Source organism: Phyllobates terribilis, unplaced genomic scaffold, assembly GCF_046119375.1.
Source record: "Phyllobates terribilis strain yellow unplaced genomic scaffold, ASM4611937v1 Scaffold_1__5_contigs__length_1240528914, whole genome shotgun sequence".
NCBI classification, from domain to species: Eukaryota; Metazoa; Chordata; class Amphibia; order Anura; family Dendrobatidae; genus Phyllobates; species Phyllobates terribilis.
In genome coordinates this window covers 771,305,822-771,323,860 of record NW_027362761.1, presented here as the reverse complement: position 1 = coordinate 771,323,860, position 18,039 = coordinate 771,305,822, and the positions used below count along the sequence as shown (strand labels likewise).

The 18,039-nt window shown below is 41.6% G+C and overlaps 1 protein-coding gene across 2 annotated transcripts in view; it reads left to right on the top strand.

The window, feature by feature from the left end:
* PSD3 (pleckstrin and Sec7 domain containing 3) overlaps positions 1–18,039 on the top strand; it is a 902,747-nt gene that overhangs the window by 383,496 nt on the left and 501,212 nt on the right. The window lies entirely within an intron of this gene.

Genomic DNA, 18,039 nt, shown 5'->3' with positions numbered 1-18,039 from the left:
AGGTGTTATAACGATAATATAGCTGCACTGGGCATCTCATCTTTATAGTTTATGAGGGCAGGGACAGTAGATATTTTTTTTTACCTCCCCAGAGTACCCCTTTAATCATGTTAAATTTGCCACATTGTGGAATAGTGATGAAAGAGCTGAATAAAATTTTTTGATTTCTCATCTTTGTTGTGGAGATGTTAGCTATAATTTATGGTAAGTCCAAGGAGCCGTTATTAGAGATTCTTCTGTACTTCATCCTCTGCATGACGTTGACCAATCATAAGAGGAAGCGCCGTGCAGGGGAATAAAGAATGTGACCCCAGAAGGTCAGAAGAATATGATACACTGGGGGGCACATACATCACAGGAGACACTGGGGAATATATGTCACAGGAGGGGCTGGGGGCATATATACATCACAGGAGGGGCTGGGGACATATATACATCACAGGAGGGGCTGGAGGCATATATACATCACAGGAGGGGCTGGAGGCATATACACATCACAGGAGGGGCTGAGGGTAAATACATCACTGGAGACATGAGGGCTGTCGCTGCTGTTGTTGTTGGTGGACTGGAGCGCGCTGACTGTGCCCACAAAGTACGTTCTGATGCAGGACGTAATCCTTTATTCCACACGCCGCAGCATTCAGTAGTGAACTCATCATGCACGCAGTGTCAGGAGCGATTAAAGAGATGGCGTTTTCTTGAACGCCAGCCCGAGCAATGCGCTCCCTGGCCTGAACACTGTGGTCCCTGGGAATCTGCCCAGGGGCTGGAGAAAAGAAGGGAGTTCCCCACCCCTGGTCTAAAAGGAGTCCCAGAGTAAACCGCGATGTCCAGACGACAACTTGCCACGGGTCTCCTGAACTGAACTCATAAGTCTCAAATATGCCTATGAGACTATAAGTTGGGACAGAAGACCAGCAGCTGGTCCAAACAACTCGGTCCGTACTCAGACCATGAATGCCAGATGTGTAAAACTGGCTATAAGGCCCCCATATACATTAGAGTAATGTTCAACCTACAGCCTAAAGTTTATAGGGCCTGCCTGATCATTAGGGAAGCTGTCGATCTGGCATCCAATTCTGGCTGCCAATCACATTGTTCTCCCGCAGATAAACATGTCAGCTGGTGTCTTCTCATAGAGAACACAGGCGCGCTTGGCCAAACAATCAATCCTGTGTATGGCAGATGTGGCGGTTGGCTGAACGATCGGCTGAAGCATTGTTTGGTCGTCAGCCATTATGGCCAGCTTTAGGATCAGTGAAATCCACTGCACTTTGCTTACTCTGTCTCACAACCCATTCATGGCTTACATTCAGTGTGCAATTTTCAAAACAGCTAATAAATGGACACTCCAGACACACAGTTTATTTATTGTATAGCTGTATTCCACTGTTAAAATAAAAAAAAAAACATTAAGACACAGTATACAAATAGTGGTGGTATACCCATATATCAAAAAGTGTAGTCGACTATAATTTTTAGTACAGTTGAAAAAAAATGGTTTGCTGATAAGTAGAGGCAAAATAAATACCCAAATGACATTTCCTCAGCAAACAATTTAGTAACAGAAATCTACCGGCATGTTGGTGCATACGTTAATAAGTGCTCCTGAGCATACCTCACCAACATTCTGTGAATAGAAGCCCTAAATGTTAGTGCCAGACAGGGTTGGACTTGGTTAGTAGAGTAAATGGTTCAACAAAAGACAACTCTCTTGTAGTAGTTTTTACAGTGTATTCAGGACATATTTCTTATTGGGTTATTCACAAATAACATATTATTTATTATTAATATGTGTCTTTTGTGTGCAATCATAACAACAATGACTACAAGAACATGAAAAGTACCCAGACAAATGTTCAGTATAAAAAAGGAATAGGCCATCAACATGTTTTTCACTGGTGGGCTCAAGGGACCTCAGTACAACCTCAGTATTTAAAGGGAATCAGTCAGTAGATGAAACTCTCCTAATGGACATGCAGGTCACAGGAAGTTGTATAAAATGATACATTGATATCTGTGATCCGAAGTCTCATTCCAAAGAAATCCACATTTTTTTCTTATATGTAAATGAACTTTTAAGATCTATGGGCAGAACACAGATCTGCATAAGAACCTTCCTCCAAAGCTTATTTTAAATGACAAGGGTGAGTCACCAGTGTGAGACATGTAGATCAGGAGAGCGAGCTGTCAGTCATTACATGTCTCACACTGGCAACTCCCCCCTTCATTTAATATAAGCTCATGAGGCAGATTCTCAGGGAGATCTATGTCCAGCCCATGGATCTTGACAGCTCATTTACAGTACATATTAAGAAAAATGTGGATTTCTCTGTCACAGGACATTGGATATGAAGGTATCATTTTATTCAGCTTTCTAAGACCTGCATACCCATATAGACGGCTTAAGGGGGGGTGATTCTACTGACATTACACTTCTCTTTAAAAGGAACCTGTCATTCGATTCATGCGGCCATGAACCACATACTACACGATTGTAGACAGGCATGTTTTTCTCTGAAAAGCAGCAGCATTTCATAGAAAACATAATTTAAGAGCTGACCAGGGCCATGGGCAGAGACAAGACTAGTGTCTGTACATAGGGAGAGAACTGTCAATTACATGTTGCAGCGTGGGAAGAAGCCGGCCAGGGGTGGCGCCGGACTAGTCTCTCCCTATAGTCCCCTGCTGGCTCCTCAAAGTATAGTTTCTCTTAAATGTTGTAGCAGCTCAAATAAAAACATTCTTTCATCCATTCTCCCTTGGAAAATTCTTCCTGTTCTGTGAGATTCCTGTGTCGTCTTGCATGCACTGCTATTTTGATGTCTAACCACAGATTTTCAGTGATGTTCAGATCAAGGGACTGTGAAGGCCATTGTAAAACCTTCAGCTTGTGACTTTTGAGGTAGTCTATTGTGGTTTTTGACATGTTTAGGATCATTATCCATTTGTAGAAGCCATCCTCTTTTCAACTTTAACTTTTTACAGATGGTGTAATGTTTGCATCAAGAATTTGTTGAAATTTCATTGAATCCATTCTTCCCTCTACCCGTGAAATGTTCCCCGTTCCATTGGCTTCAACACAACCCCAAAGCATGATGATCCACCCCCATTAGTGATGAGCGAGTATGTTCGGTTAACCCTTTCGCCGAGTATACTCGGCCGATCACCGAGTGTTTATAGAATGCTCGGGCTTTCGTCACTCCGTGAACATGATTTGCGACTGTTTGACAGATTTAATACATGTGAGGAATGCCTGTTTTTCCAGCATTCCTCACATGTATTAAATCTGTCAAATAGTTGCAAATCATGTTCACGGAGTGACGAATACTTAAAGCCCGAGCATTCTATAAATACTCGGTACTCGGCGAAAGGGTTAACTGAACATACTCGCTCATCACTAACCCCCATGCTTAATGGTTGGCGAGATGTTCTTTTCCTGAAATTCTGTGTCCTTTTTTCTCCACACATACCTTTGATCATTGTGACCAAAGAGTTCTATTTAACCTCATCGATTCACTGGACTTATTTAAAAAATGCAACAGGCTTGTTTAGATGTTCTTTTGCATACTTCTGACGCTGAATCTTATGGTGAGGATGAAGGACAGGTTTTCTTCTGATGACCCTTCCATGAAGGCCATATTTGAGCAGGTATCTCTGAACAGAAGAACAATGTACCCTGCTTTGTGGGCCTCCACCATTTTCATTTTCAGAGTGCTAGACAGCTGCTTAGAAGAACCCATGGCTGCTGTTTTTGGAACAAGGTTAGAAGAGGCTGGGTTTTTTATAAAGCTGGGAAATTTGCATCACCTGGCCTTTCCTAGCAATGATAGTGAACAAACCATAACCCTAACAGGCTAATTAAGGTCTGAAACCTTGGTCAAAGTTATCTGAGCACCCAAATCTCCAAGGGTGCCCAAACGTTTGCATCCACCCATTTCCCTTTTTGCAATTTTTAAAATTGCCTAAAATACATAGGAAATGTGTCATCTTTAACTTTAAGCCTTTAGTGATCATTTCATCTTCAACTTGCTTAACTGTTCACAATAACAGTAATTTTGACAAGGGTTGCCCAAACTTTTACATGCTACTCTAGATGAGTACATTCACCCTTCCCCCAGCCTCAGATTATATAACGTTATCCAGTAACATCCCCATTAGTATTTTGGATGTATGGCGCTCTCTTGTTGACAGACATACAGTAGCATGCTTGGGAATACACATTTCAGTTATCTAACCTCTTCATTTGTCCTTATGGGAAGAACACGCGCTGATAAATCTGTCATTGTTCTCTGCCCTCTATCCGTCCAGCTGTCAGCCAGTCACTCCCTCTGCCTTTTGCTGAAGAGGGAAAGGGGTCTGTCATCCCTAATTTTCACAAGTGTTATTACTTGCTCCCTTGAAAATCTTAAGTGGTTTAGGGCGGTTCTCGCCTGTGTCCAGCTTAGTGCTAAGACATGAGTAAACTATTACCTGTCAGTGTGCTCTGTTCCCAGGTATGACTTTAATCTCTAAGAGCTAGCAGTTAGCGAATGTTGGGTCACCGATGTCACGTCAAGTGTGAATGACTTTGTTAGAATGCATGGTGGATTGCAGAAGCTAAGAAGGGGTGAGTACTCTGAAGCCCGGCCCATCCTCTCACAATTTAATAAAATGTATTATTCTTTTTTTCTGTGTAATATGCCTCTGTTTTACATGATGATAATACACAAAGTCCTGTCTCCAGCATTAAAATGAACAAAAAAAAAATCAATGCTCTTAAGGGCTCACTCACACTCATTCAGGCTAGAAAACAATGCCAGAGTGGAGAAGTATCAAAGTTGGTAGGGCTCTGTCCACACTCCCTTTTTTGCTTTCTGTCGGATGTATATGTCAGGACTATTTTCCAATGTATTAATCTGTTAAAATGCTACATCATACAGTATGTCACCGTATAGGCATACAGTGGAGTACGATACCAATGGGATTCCACAGTAAAAAACGGGATGCCTCAGTATAGGAACCTGTAGGAAATGCATATAATATGCATATATAATATTTGATTGCATATGATTCTTCTATCATGTGTAAAAGTGGCAGAATCTACAGCAAAAAGTTTATATTAGCACATGTGGAATTAGCAGTGACATATCTGTAATTTCTGCTAGGGCTCATGTTCACGACCATTTAAATCGGATGAGTGCTATCTGGGGTTTTCATGGGTCACACTCATGCCCATTTTATTCTATGGGGCTGAGCACATGTCCAATTTTTTCCTTGGACCGAGTAGACTGAGGAAAAAAAAAGTGCAGCATGCGCGATTTGCCTCCGAGAATCGGGTGGCACTGGCCCATTCATGTCTATGGGCCCGTGACCGAGTACGGTCCGATTTTCACGGCCTGACATAATGGAGAAGGTGGAGAAAATGTTTTGTTTTCTCTCCACCTCCTAGAAAAATCGGATCCCATTGTGATCAAACTCTGATCAGAGTGTGAATATCATAATCGGACTGATTTTCCCAGATGGAGAGAAAACGGTTGTCTGCACCCAACCTTATAGTGTACAATGGCTTTTTTTTACAGCACCTGCAATATTAGAAAATGTATCTTTTTTCATAGCACTGCAGAAAGCAGTAATGTTAGGCTGAGTTCACACGATGCGTATTTCATGCGTTTCCGCGGCGTTTTTGCAGTTGCGTAAACGCCGCGGAAACGCATGAAAAACGCATGGTAGAAGGGAAGCAATGTTCCCCAATTGAAATCCGCATGTGCTGTGCCCATGATGCGGATTTTTCCGCAGCGTAAACGCTGCGCTCAAAAATCCGCAGCATGTCATTTAATTTTGCGGAAACGCGGCGTTTTCGCCGCCATTGACTTGCATTAGAACGCGCCAATTCCGCAAGACTGCATCTGTACTTGCGTTATTGGCGCGTTCTAATGTGCGGATGGTACCCGAGTGTGGAGGAGAGGAGAGTCTCATCCACACCCAGGTACCATTAAAAAAGCTGTAAAACAAGAATAAAATAAAAAATATATATATACTTACCATCTGTCGGCCCGCGCAGCGCTCCTGCTTGCTTCCCGGCACTTGCAGTGAGTTGTAGGACCTGCGGTGATGTCAGAGTCATGTGACGGGTCACGTGACGCTGACGTCGGCAGGTCTTTCAATTCAAAGTTGCCGGCAGCCGGGAGAACGGAGTGAGCAGGACAGCGCGGGCCATCGGAGGTAAGTATATACACTCTCTCGGGTCACACTATATAAATCCATGCTGTTTGCATGGATTTATATAGTGTGACCTAGTTGTCAAGCACTTTCCAGGTGATGCTAAAATCGCCTGGAAAGCGCTTGTCAATCTGCATGCGGAAACGCATGTGAATCTGCATGTGGATCCGCATGTATTCTGCAGGAAAAACGCATGCACAATCTGCATGCGCTTTTTTCTGCCATGGAGATGCAGAAATGATGCAGAAATTTTCAGCTTCATTTCTGCATCGTGTGCACATAGCCTTATAGGGAATCGGTCATCACATCTTTGCTATGTCACTTGAGAGCTGCATGATGTAGGGGCTGAGACCTGGATTCCAGCGATGTCACTTGCTGGACTGCTTGCTGTCATTTTGATAGAATCACTGTTTTATCTGCTGCAGATCTACCCATTCTCTCAGTGCTATGCTCTGTATAAACTCACCCACACCACTGATTAGCAGCTTTATGTGTACACTATATATTGACAGAAAGCTATCAAACATTGGTGGGGGCAGGGTTATGCAGAGCAGTTGACTAGGAGGCATAAGACACCTAGTCCTGCAGTGATAATCTCTTGCTGATAAAATATTGATTTTATTGAAAATGGAACACACCGCTTAATAACTGACACATCTCTGGAATCAGGCTTTCAGCCCCTACATCATGCTACTCTCAGATAACATAGTAAAAACCCTGCTGACAGATTCCTTTTAATACATAGTATGCAGTGGGGGAAATAAGTATTTGATACACTGCAGATTTTGCAAGTTTTCCCACCTACAAAGAATGGAGAGGTCTGTAATTTTTATCGTAGGTACACTTCAACTGTGAGAGACAGAATCAAAAAAAAATCAAGAAAATCACATTGTATGATTTTTACATAATTAATTTGCATTTCATTGCATAAAATAAGTATTTGATAGAAAAACAGAACTTAATATTTGGTACAGAAACCTTTGTTTCCAGTTACAGAGGTCAGACATTTCCTGTAATTCTTGGCCAAGTTTGCACACACTGCAGCAGGGATTTTGGCCCACTCCTCCATACAGATCTTCTTCCACATCTTTCAGGTTTCGGGGCTGTCACTGGGCAACATTGAGCTTCAGCTCCCTCCAAAGATTTTCTATTGGGCTCAGGTCTGGAGACTGACTAGGCCACTCCAGGAATTGAAATGCTTCTTATGGAGGACAGACATAAGAATTGGTGCAGCCTGTGAAGTCACATGGGGGCCCAAGGGTTAAGGAGGCCCATTTCTATCTCCAATGCAGGTGGAATTGTGCATTATAACGAGCAACTATAGTGACGATACGCATGGGGGTTTCCCTCCCCACTGTCTATCTAGGTACTCACATATAGGTGACTATCTCTTTGTGCCAACAATAGGTTGCTCATTTGTTGTGTGTCATTTATTATTATTATTATTCATTATTACAGCGCCATTTATTCCATGGCGCTTTACATGTGAAAGGGGTATACATGCAAAAACAATTACAAAGATCTTTAACAAAACGTGACGGCGACTGGTACAGGAGGAGCGAGGACCCTGCCCGCGAGGGCTCACAGTCTACAAGGGATGGGTGAGGAGATAGTAGGTGAGGAGACAGTAGGTAAGGATACAGTAGGTGAGGATACAGTAGGTGAGGATACAGTAGGTAAGGAGACAGTAGGTAAGGATACAGTAGGTGAGGATACAGTAGGGGGGGATGGGAATATCTTCTATTGTTGTTTGCTGACTGTTGCATATGGTAATATTCTCCATTGCCGGACAGATACTCGGTCCACTCTTTTATGTATTTAAATATTCACATTCTTGGTCTGTATTTCATGTTTATATAAACTAATTACCAATTATCTTATGGGATTGGTGTTTTCTGTTTTATTTGTCAGTCCTTATTGGACTGGCAACATTTGTGTGGGTATTTTACAAGTTACAATTGTTATTCACCATTTAAGATCTGGACAGTGGAGATCTTGTTTATATGGCAACATTTGTGTGGGTATTTTAGAAGTTACTATTGTTATTCACTATTTAAGATCTGGACAGTGGAGATCTTGTTTATATGCTACAGCCAGTTGAGCTTTTTAAATGGTTTTAATCTTTCTATGTTTTTTGGCTTATCTGTTTTTCTAATAAAGATGTAATATCCATTAATTTTTGGTGTATCCCTGAATTCATAAAACGTCTTTTTCTCTTACATGTACTATTTACTGGTATGCGATAGGTTGACCCCCATGTCTATTTTGAGTGGTGTCCTCTACTACACATTCCATGGTGCTATCATTATAGCTGCTGCCGCGGAAGGTGTGGTTTGCATTTTTCGAGCATGGTTTGCTGATCTTGTGAACACCATCTTCATTATAGCAGATAGATGGGCATGAGGATATGACTATATGAATTACTTACAGCTTCCTTAATCAATTTACAAGTAGTAATAATAAGAGTTTAGTCTACCTAATTTCATAGATTAGGAAAGGTTGTGTGGTTGATACAGTCCAGGTGCTGACCACGAAAGGTCAGCTGGGAGCAGAGCTCTTGTATAATGTACCAGCATTGTCTGCCATTACTCGCTGCTGTATTGCTAAATGTCAATGAAAATCAGGTTAGCAAACTCCATGCTCTGTCTGATTATACCCCCAGGCTTAACCATATGCCTGACTCCTAGCCCTCATTATCATCTAAGGGTGTGCAATCTGTCCAAGGTAGAGGGACTGAAGTCTTCAGTACAGTCATGGGCAAAAGTATTGAGAATGAGACAAATAGTAATTTTTCCAAAGTTTACTGCTTCATTTTTTGTAATGGCAATTTGTATATACTCCTGAATGTCAAAGAGTGATCAGCTTAACAGCAATTACTGTACTTGCAAAGTCAATATTTGCCCAGAAAATGAACTTTAACCCCCAAAACACATTTCAACATCATTGCAGTCCTGCCTTAAAAGGAGCAGCTAACATCGTTTTAGTGATTGATCCATTAACACAGGTGTGGGTGTTGATGAGGACAGGGCTGGCGATCAATCAGTCATGATTAAGTAAGAATGACATCACTGGACACTTTAAAAGGAGGCTGGTTCTTGGTATCATTGTCTCTCTTCAGTTAACCATGGTTATCTCTAAAGAAACACGTGCAGCCATCATTGCACTGCACAAAAATGGCCTAACAGGGAAGAGTATTGCAGCTACAAAGATTGCACCTCAGTCAACAATCTATCACATCATCAAGAACTTCAAGGAGAGAGCTTCCATTGTTGTCAAAAAGGCTCCAGGGCGCCCAAGAAAGACCAGCAAGTGCCAGGACCGTATCTTAAAACTGTTTCAGCTGCGGGATCGGACTACCAGCAGTGCCGAGCTTGCTCAGGAATGGCAGCAGGCTGGTGTGAGTGCTTCTGCACGCACTGTGAGGCGGAGACTCTTTGAGCAAGGGCTGGTTTCAAGGAGGGCAGCAAAGAAGCCACTACTCTCCAGTAAAAACATCAGGGACCGACTGATATTCTGCAAAAGGTACAGGGAGTGGACTGCTGAGGACTGGGGCAAAGTCATTTTCTCTGATGAATCCCCTTTTCGATTGTTTGGGACATCTGGAAAACAGCTTATTCGGAGAAGAAGATGTGAGCGCTACCACCAGTCTTGTCTCATGCCAACTGTAAAGCATCCTGAAACCATTCATGTGTGGGGTTGCTTCTCAGCCTAGGGAATCGGCTCACTCACAGTTTTGCCTAAAAACACAGCCATGAATGAAGAATGGTACCAGAATGTCCTCCAAGAGCAACTTCTCCCAACCGTCCAAGAGCAGTTTGGCACCCAACAATGCCTTTTCCAGCATGATGGAGCACCTTGCCATAAAGCAAAGGTGATAACTAAATGGCTCATGGAACAAAACATAGAGATTTTGGGTCCATGGCCTGGAAACTCCCCAGATCTTAATCCCATTGAGAACTTGTGGTCAATCATCAAGAGACGGGTGGACAAACAAAAACCAACAAATTCTGGCAAAATGCAAGCATTGATTATGCAAGAATGGACTGCTATCAGTCAGGATTTGGTCCAAAAGTTGATTGAGAGCATGCCAGGGAGAATTACAGAGGTCTTGAAGAAGAAGGGGCAACACTGCAAATATTGACTTGCTGCATTAACTCATTCTAACAGTCAATATAACCTATTGGTACTCATAATATGATTGCAATTATATTTCTGTATGTGATATAAACATCAGACAAACACTAATAAAAACCAGAGGCCAGCAGATCATGTGAAAATATAATTTTGGTGTCATTCTCAAAACTTTTGGCCATGACTGTACAGTGACTCATTGGAAAATGCTGGTAGACCTTTATTTCAGGACAGACCCTAATGGGTAAATTCCTTCTTCATGTTTTCATATATAGAATAATAGTCTAATACCATTGTCTATCCAGATATCCTGTTTCCATTCATGACAATTTTAGTTACGCTCAGTTGATTGTCATGCCCCCAATGCACTTCAAGACTCATTTGCCTTTTTGCTTTAAAGTTTGTTTTCTCATCACTGGTACATAGGATGTCTACAAAACAGGTATCATTTTTATTCTTGAACTAGTACCCATGCAGTCATAACACTAGTCTTAGTATTAAAATCTTCCTGACAGGTTCCTTTTAGATGTGTACAGCACAATCTGCCCTGTGTGCACAAAAAATGTGTCTGCTGCCCATGGGCCGTGTTCAGTATTGCATCTCAGGATCACCCTGCAGACGCTTTTTATGTAATCGAGACAACCCCTTTCAATGTCTCTTACAATTTAGAGACCCGATGAGTTAGAAGTATTCTCACTGGTTTCCTGAATTTAGATCACTATCTGGTTTTCATGACAAAAGAAGAAAAATAGGAGTGAGAACAGATCCATTCATTCCATTGTATGATGTATGTTCCATATTGACAAGTTTTCCAATGCGGATTTAATTTAAATGGAGAATAACCTCACATGGGCAATCACATGTCCATAGATGATATGGACCAGGAAGACAGAGATCCACAGGGTCCCCATCTCCCAGACCAGAAACTCACCATGACACCCTTAAATCTAATCCATTGCATCTATTGAATTGTTAACATCCAGCTTAAAAGTAAATGTAAAATTTAAATATTATTTTTATTTCAGGTTTTTTTCCCTTTACATTTCCCAGGAGTCGCTTGGCAAGGACAAGTATCCTTAGAGATCACAACAACTATAATGCCATATAGACACTTAGAGCATCCTAAGTTGTTTCATCTTCAGCGTGCTCCTAAGTGACTATCAGCATTGATTTCACAGCAATGTCACCCTGATTGAACCACACTGGAGACTGGATCTAGATAGCACTAATTACAGTACATGCATAAGATGCCAAAATTATATTATCATTTAGAATAGTTTTCTATGTATTTGACATGTGAGTGAACTGTACAGAAAACTGCCAAAAGCTCTTTGTAGGAAATGTTATGGATCAAAATTGATTGGCTCACCACCATAGTTTTATATCAGTTGGCTATTTGTAATGTCTTATAGTGTATGTATGCTGTTAACATGGGATAATCATTTACTGTAATGGTGATCAATGCCTTATTATTTAGAGCAGTGATCCCCAACTTTTCTTACCTCGAGAGACACATTAATCTCAGAGAGGGTCGTGGGCACATCCAGAGCCCCCCAAATAGTGACATCAAGCTCCTGCCCCCTCCCCCCCACACAGTAATAACACCCAGAGCCCGCATTATCGGCATAGTGACAGCCAAAGCTTCCACATAGAAAACGCACCAAGGCACTATACTTGCATCTATTTGTTCCCACCTTACCATCATTAGGTGTTTTTCACATCAAGCACTCCCACCATACTATCAGATCCAACTTCAAGCACCCCTTTCATCTGGCTGTATCATCCTATATCCAGTTTAGCATTTACATAATTTCTCTCTCCAACCCCAAAGCTAGTATATGTGCATCCAGGTCTGGTCTTCTTTATGAGCCTACTCACAAAAGTCACCATCTGGAGACCAGCTCGCCATAGTTGTTTGCCAGACCTGGTGCTCCAATTGGCAGAAAGCCACGAGCCATACATCATTGTCCTGTGAGCGCTCCAAAGCCATAGGTTGTGGATCCCTGATTTATAGGGTGTTCATATGTGGTCAATTTTTGGGACTGAAATTCAGATTCGCTCATCTAAATGGGGTTATTTCTGCAGCAAACACACACTTTTCTATAAGTCCTACTCCGGTGCATAGGATGGCACAGAAATTTCTGCAAACAAATCTTCCTTCTGTCAATTCAGGGAAGCATTTTGTCTCCTGTTTCCCTCTTGTTGTTCTAGTTTTAATATTTGCAAGTCAAGCGTTTAAAATAGGACAGCTGCACAAAGCGCTCCGTATACCGTGTCATTCCAAATCTGTTTAGCCTGATAGATAAAAAGTAAGCTGCATCTGGTTAGACGCTCCAGCGATTTGTGGACCTGTGAAATTGGCTAACTGCATCATATGTTATTTACTAGGAATAACAAAAAAGGACTGGATTTATGTCTATACGATTGGAGAGTGCACAAAGCCAATAGGGGCAGATAGAAATGACATTCTGGGTGTTCTCTAAACTGACCATTCACAATAGATAGCTGTCAGACGAATGGCTATAATCCTGCGCTTTTGGCTTACCTTTATTTCTCATTATTACACCCAAGGGTATGAGGCTCAGCCACCCACCATTCCTCCCAACTTCACCCTAAGGCCTTAATCAGATATTAGTGATTTTTCACGTATGTATAAAACAGGCTGAGTGTTATCAGTGATTTTCTCGTACGGATAAATAAGTAAATTAAAAAGCTTCTGTTATTCATTACATAGTTAATAACGGACCGCACACAGACTGCACACAGATGCCATCTGTGTGCAGTATGCGATTTTCACGGACCTATAGACTTAAATGGGTAATTTTGATCCAAAAAACTGATATGTTCCTCTGATTTTTTGCAGGCTCACTGTCGGCAAAAAAACAAGAACAGCCCAATAGACTAGAAATAGGTACATGGATGTATTTTTGGACGTATTTCTCTACTTTTATGTACGGAGTATAAAATATGTGATAACATTTCAAAAGAAAAAATAAATATTGTATAAATTTCTCTGTGTCTGTACTGTACAGATACTGGCTGGTGACAGCTTCATGCAGCGTTATGTGCTTACCCGATTTAGTATATTATGGCTGTATCGTACAATACAAGCACATTTTACTATTATCTTTTCATGTTCCCCCTATTCCCTCACTCCTCTTGGTATCTGTGTTAGTCTGTAATGTCTTTCTGTCTGTACAAGTCCGCTCTAAAATTGTAAAGTGCTGCGAAATATGTTGGCGCTATAGAAATAAAGATTATTATTATTAACTGGCATTGCATTAGTTCTTGAGCAACACATTTTTCCCAAGATACCCACTAAACCTCTAGATGGGAACCTAAAGAGAGGTTTTATTGGGGTCACTATTTATTTATTTTACTCACTATTATAACGCCATTAATTCCACAGCGCTTTACAGACATTATTATCACTGTCCCCATCAGGGCTCACAATCTACATTCCCTATCAGTATGTCTTTGGAGTGTGGGAGGAAACTACACAAACACGGGGAGAACATACAGACTCCTTGTAGATGTTGTCCTTGGTGGGATTTGAACCCAGAACCCCAGCGCTGCAAAGCAACAGTGCTAACCAATGAGCCACCATGCTGACTATATGTTGCTTTTTATCATCATTTTGGCAGCTCAAATTCTCTGAAAAAAAAACAGCCAAATGGGGGATGAAATACATTAAAGCAAAGCAATGTGCCTCGAAACCACATAGTGCACTTTCCCATTTGAGCTGTGAATTGTCCCTATATTGGGCCAATGAGGGTACACCTAAGCACAGGAGTAATAAAACAATAAACGTTGTGAAGCTTCCCTTCGATTTCAAAATCTTATGTTGACATTTCTACAATGTTTTTGCATTGGTTCCCGAAAAAAAAATGTTAGGTAAAATACTCATTAGACCTCTAGATCAACAGCTTATGGAGGTTGTCCAACTTCCAAAGATACGCTTACTGGTTTTAACCGCTGTCACCCCAACGTAGGCCACTCAGAGCAGAAAGGATGACATCTCGTTCTTTGACCACTTGACCGTTAAGTATAGTTGGGCATATTGACTTGTTAGAGTCCACTCCATTAGCCAGGTAAACAGTCTCTGTCCACGGGTCTCATTCTTTGGTCACTTGACCGTTAAGTATAGTTGGGCATCTTGAATTGTTGGCGTCCACTCCATCGGCCTGGTAAGAAGTCTCTGTCTGTTGGACAGGAGTCCAGTGAATGTCTTGCTTTTCGGAATCCCCAGCATGGCTTTTATATTAGTTGGGCTGCCAGGACATCATGTTTGTGGCATGATGCACAGATGATGTCATGCCAACCCAGCTAATCAAATGTCGCACACAGGATCTCAGAAAGTAAGAGATTCGTGTGCTTCCCATCCAGCAGCCACCAGAGACTACCGACCTGGCTGATGGACCAAAGTCCAGCAAATCGATCCGCCCAACTCTACCATTAAGACCTATGATTGAAGCCAATCTTAGGCCTCAGCAATCAGGTAACTGAAGAACAAGGCGTCATTTCCTGTCCCAGTGGAGATCACTAGAATCGCGAGTGCTGGATTATAACAGTATTTTTCACATCGTTTTTATTGCCACTTTCATTTAGTAAAAAATGCTGTGACCTCGTGTTCTTTAACCCCTTTTCAACATAGTCACTTTGCCATTTTTTCTATCTTTCCTTCAAAAGCCATAACTTTTTAATTTTACACTTAATAATATTGTTTAGTATTTTTTTATTTTTTGGAGGTGAGCTGTAGTGGGACACCAGTAGTACGGCTCGTGAACACTGAGGCAACTGATTGGCTGCAACAGTTGAATGCCAACAGCTTGTAAGCAAAGAGTTAGGCTGGGTTTACACGACAGAGACATGAGTTGGAGAACTGCAATTCTGTGACAAGTCACGAGACCAAAAATCTTTGTGCCACTTGTCTGCGACTGTTTAAAGCTTTAAATCAAAAGTTTCAGACAAGACGCTTGTAAGTAGCATATGATTTACTTTAAAGTTTATGGGAAGTCTATTGCATGCATCCTTGCGACCAGCAGCAGAAAGTCCAACACATCTGGAAGTAAATGTGACTGTCACAGTGGCAGGGCTATATATTTTGTTAGACACTAAAATTGCACAAATTGCAACACACAGAGACGCAAATGTCTCCAAATGTGTTGGATTTTCTGTCTCGAGCATCACACTTGCCATAGGCTTCGATGCACGCCGCACACGATGCAATTTGTCTGTTTAATTTACAGCAAAATCTCAGCTCTAAAAAAGTTGGGCAAAGCAAGTCTCACCACTAGTCAGAGAACGGCTGTTGTGCGACACATGTCACACATGTAACCCTAATCCTAAGGTGCCACCACTTTTGTGGAAAGAAGAGGTAAACATACTTCCTTTTTTGCTTTATCACATTTGACCCTTTTCTTTTGGGATAACCCCTTGAGAATGAATATGTCGTAGCTCAGTGACCAAGCAATTAGACTCTTTTTACATGAACTGAGTTCTTTGTTGCCCCGTCTCTGAATGTTTGCATAGACGGTTATTTAAAGCTGTGCATTACTACACTCTGGTAAATATTAGTCTCACATTCCAAGTTTCATATGGGAATTCTAGCACTTTTTCAACTAAAAAAAACCCCATGTGTTCCTAAGGATGAATGACTCTTTGTACTGACATATTGGAGTCACCCAGCAGAGAACGTTACATGTAGTATCTGTTGAGTAGACGCAGAGGAGCAGTTAGGCTGCATGGAAACTCCCTTTTTACATGAAGTTCTTCTAGACAATAGGCACACAGCCATATTTATTTAAGAAGCTGTGTTAGGCAATTTCCAGACATTCTCGTCATCAATCCATGGTAAAATTTGCATGTGTTACACGCATCATTACTGGTTTGCCATGGATTCCACCCTTTGTATTGATTGGAGAGGGTGAAATTCGCTGTGAAAACCCATGATATTTTCTCGACTGAATGAGCATGCTACAAAATGGAAAATACTAAGTGCACCCTGATATCAAAGGAGATTTGTTATTTATTTATGAAAACTACAACAATTTGAATTGTACAATAAATTGTTGCAGATTTTTGGAAATGTCTGTTTCTAGGTTTTTGAGAAGTTTATACTTTATTCCTACAGTAATGCCTTGGCTACACTGTGACGTTTGATCACTTGTGAATTAAAATATTTTATTCTTGGGATGAGTCATCAATATCAGATAAGAGATAGATATGTGTCATCTAGGACTGAGAAGATATGCAGGGCTCTGGTCTGGTGGCCAAGGACTAGACAGGCTGATCATGTGTTAACAGGTACACAGATGCAAAAGTGCACACAATGAGGAGACAGTGGTACTCAAAGGGAACCTGTCAGCAGGATTTCGATAAGTAAACTGCAGGCAGTGTCATGTTGAAGCTGCTGCACTGATTAATATGATACCTGAGGTGAAGAAATCCGTCTTGTGGTTCTTGTGTAATCCCATATTTGCAGTTTTGAGTTAATGAGATGCCTGTGCTCCGGGGCAGGACTGTAGGCAGGAGCAGGTCTTATCTTGCTGATCTGGCCAAGAGCACCAGGATAAGACCCTGCCTACAGTCCCTCCCCAGAGCACAGGCATCTCATTAACTCAAAATTGCAAATATGGGATTACACGAGACTGATTTCTTCACATCAAGTATCATATTAATCAGTGCAGCAGCTTCAACATGACACTGCCTGTAGTTTACTCAGCAAAATCCTGCTGACAGGTTCCCTTTAACAAACAATTATTTATTTAGCTTACACAAATATCCATTTATATGTAGGCACGGTGTCAAGGGTAACAGTGAACAATGATAGTACAGTAAAATGTGGCACAATCAGAACACAGTAATACAATTAAACAGCATATCTATACAGCGATATATAAATGCACACGGTTCCTTATGGTTACAGTTAAGTGACTGGTGTGGTAAGTCTTGTCTAGTCCTAAAGCCCCAAACTCTTACTACTGGGCCCATCACAATTGTCTTTCCTCTAGAGGGCCGGAATAACCCAGGCCCTAGCGGGGGTCAACGATACTGGCAGCTAGTCCCAGATAGATGAATTACTTGGTATATGGTACACTTGTCACACTGGCCACCTCCATTCCCTGAAGCTCGGCCCCGGTCCCCACTCTATACCGTACATCTACTGTGAAAGTAACGGCTCACACAAACGTCCTTAATCTGTGGCTTGGTGTCTCTCTTAGCTGTGGCTTGGATCTCCCAGATCTGGCCTCGGATCACCCGGATTTAGTCCCGCAGTTCTCCACTTGCATCTGACTACTTGGGTCGGCATTTTACTTGCATCTGGTCTCTCATAATGGCGGCTTTTAGGGCGTTTGCTCTGTCCATAAACCTTATTGGGGTTTGTAAAAATCCTTACACATGCTGCAGAAGCAGCTCTAGTCGTGTGTATGGAAACATTTTATGGAAAATCTGGTTTATGTGAAATTTAATCATTGTGCATTCAATCATAATGTCTAGCAAAGGTTTTGACCTAAAATAACGTACTAAAAATGGCCAAAAAGCATATAAAGTGCAATGTATGACCACGCTGTAATTCTTTGTTCTAGAAATGAACTGAAAGAAAGCAGCCGAGGCAAAGATGCAAGGTATTGTTCAATGCTCCAGATATTCACGGTATTTCCAGCCTCTTACCATGGAGCAATTATAAACGGCTGAACCATCTTA